At 34.8% G+C, this 2763-nt stretch overlaps 1 long non-coding RNA gene across 1 annotated transcript; it reads left to right on the top strand.

Annotated features, from left to right (window-relative positions):
* Positions 1 to 1039: 1039 nt before the first annotated feature.
* LOC148871122 (uncharacterized) lies at positions 1040 to 2017 on the top strand. Its single transcript, XR_016108211.1, has 2 exons — positions 1040 to 1419; positions 1661 to 2017. It is a non-coding gene; the product is annotated as an uncharacterized LOC148871122 (long non-coding RNA).
* Positions 2018 to 2763: the final 746 nt, after the last annotated feature.

Raw genomic sequence — 2763 nt, 5'->3', positions numbered from 1 at the left:
CAAAAGCTCGTTCAATTGGATGGATATATATTGTTTTTGATAGCATCTCCAATTTTAGCATGGAGGAACCATGTGGCCGACCTGAACAGTAGTCAGATGGTGGTACACCTGAATTGATCATATGTTTATTGTCTGATACGTACTAGAAGTTGAAGATTTGAAAAAGAAATGACTTAAAACTAAAAAGGAATGGTCCAAATGAATGAAGGATAGAATTAGAGCAGATCCAGGACAATTTTTGTCGCTGGGATTTGAAAGATATTCAGCAAGCAACACGTCCAAAATTGCATCACCACAAATTAAGTATCGTATTAATATATTATTATCTACTAGCGGCATATATTTGCTTTATTACTTGGGGCATTGAAATGATACAATACTCAACTTGGGTGGGCCCAGCCCGACCTTGAACCTACTTCAGGCCCGGGCCCAATTTGAATACATATGGGCTGTGTTTGGTTGAATAATTTGGGTTTGACCTATAAATTGCGCTGGGTTCGGGTTTTAATCCCAAATTCTAGGGTTGTCCGATTGAGCTAAAAGCCTAAAGCCCAACACAGCACACCCAACTTGCACTAGATATATCTTTTACCTTGCTCCAAGGTTTTTAAAAGTGGATCAGATAGAGAATCATTTTGGGTCCGGTTCTCGGGTCAAATGGTCTTAATGGATGGTTAATTATAATAAAAAAATTCAAAAATTCAAAAACAGCCAAAAATTATTGTCCAAATCAACAGTTCGACTGCCCGAATCAGTGGTTCGCTGACCAAATCAATGGTTTTTTTGCCAAAAGATGATTTTGAGGTGAAACCAAACCAGTCAAGTGACAGATTCTCAGTTTTTCCAGTCAAACCATCTGGTCGTTTTGAAAACACTACTTTGTACAATACAGTTGTAAGATACATGCACATAAATTATAGTTAACAGTTTAACAGTGACTTTTCTTTAATGGTATGTTTGATTGTTGCGACCCGGATAAGAAAGTAGGAATAGCATAAGATTCTTATTTTCTCTCGTTTGTTTTGGTTGAAACAATAGGATGGGATGATAACTTACATCCCAAAAGTAGAGACGCGGGATCTCACCAGATAGGTGCGACCCCGGTTAGAAACGAAAACAATGAGAAGTCGGTGAGAAAAAATGTCGAAGGCCTACGATCAAATCTCCAACCACTGTTTTCTTTACCTCCTCCGTTCACAATCTCCATATCTGTTTCACATTTTTTGGACATTTTGTATTTTTTTTTTCTCTGAAAATGTTTAATCTCTGGTGAAAACATGGAATCTCCTCCATTTTCTTTCATTGAACCTTTTCTTTTTATATTTTTTTCCTCAAAAACCTCATTGTTTTTCTTGCTAGCTAAGCTTCAGAACCCCAAGCGCCTAAGAGTCCAATCACTGTTCTTCATCTCCAACGAAGGTAAGACCTATCCATGCTCCGTTTCTCTCCAGTAAACTTTTTTTTGTATTTTTTTTTCTAAAACTTCATTGCTTTTCTTCCCATTCATGATTTCTTAGCCTTTCGACAACCAAATATTGGTAGATCTGCTTAAACCTCCGTTCTCATCGTTGTAGATCTAACATGTTTATAATTTTTTTCATCATATATTGGTTAGATTTCTTAGGCATCCCTGATTTCTTGGCCATCACCATCGTTGCAGATATGCTAAAACCTCTATTGCAGATTTGTCATCATTGAACCTCTGCTATTAGGTAGAACGATTTATTATTGCAGATCTAAACCTTCCTAAACTTCTGTCATCATCATTGATCATGGTTGAAGGGGAAGTTCATGTTCTACTGTTGTTAATGGTTGAAGAGGAATGAACTCAAGCATCTTGCAAAATTTTCTCAACAATCAAATACGGGAAAACAAATTTTGTAGAATAATTGGTCTCAGCAACCAAATTAAAGGCCTGTTTGATTGGTATTGGAATTGGAAGGTCTATTCTGATTCCAACCATTTGACTAAGTGTAATCAGAATCTGATTCCTATTCTTGATAGAATGGCATTTCCACATTTAAGAGAATTGTTATTTCTTCCCTCTCCCTTGGGAATGAGATCCCATTCCATTTGGTTTCAATTCCGATTCCTAGAACCAAACAGTTATGGGAATAAACCATTATAATTCTGATTAAGAGAGAATTCAATTCTGACTGCAAAACAAATGGACTATTTTTTGATGGAATCTAACTACAATGCATTTACTAATATTTGATGTACATTAAATCAAGATTTCAACCAATCACATTAAAAATGTCAGATGATCTACTTAATTTTCATTAGTTCACATTTCACAAAGTATACTTACCGTCAAAACTTTAACGGCATAAAAATGTCGAATGTGATGTGTCATTTTTATCACTGATTCACATTCTTTGCTGCACAATGCAATTGATTCACCATAGATTTTACTTTTTGCTTATGTAGCAATTATTTTTTGTTTAAAACAACAAATAAACAATACATATGGGCAAGAATCATTACATCACTACATCAACAAAGAATAATAGTAATTAGCATTCACCTCGTTTGCCAAAATCTGGAGGTACCCAGATCACCATCCTTTTTTTAATTACAAATAATAATGGCAAAGCTAAGTGCTTAATAAATTTTCCTTAAATATAAACAATCGTTCAGCCACAAGAGATTTAATTATATAAAATTGAATCCAATGATGCATTTTAAAAATTTTAGGACTTGTTAATCAAAATTTCAATCAATTTATAATTCTACCATTCAATGGATGGGCCTAAAACCCAG

This window comes from Nelumbo lutea, chromosome 2 (genome assembly GCF_056320005.1).
Source record: "Nelumbo lutea isolate HS-2025 chromosome 2, American lotus-T2T, whole genome shotgun sequence".
NCBI classification, from domain to species: Eukaryota; Viridiplantae; Streptophyta; class Magnoliopsida; order Proteales; family Nelumbonaceae; genus Nelumbo; species Nelumbo lutea.
The sequence above is the reverse complement of the archived record's forward strand: the minus strand, read 5'-3'. Positions and strand labels throughout refer to the sequence as shown.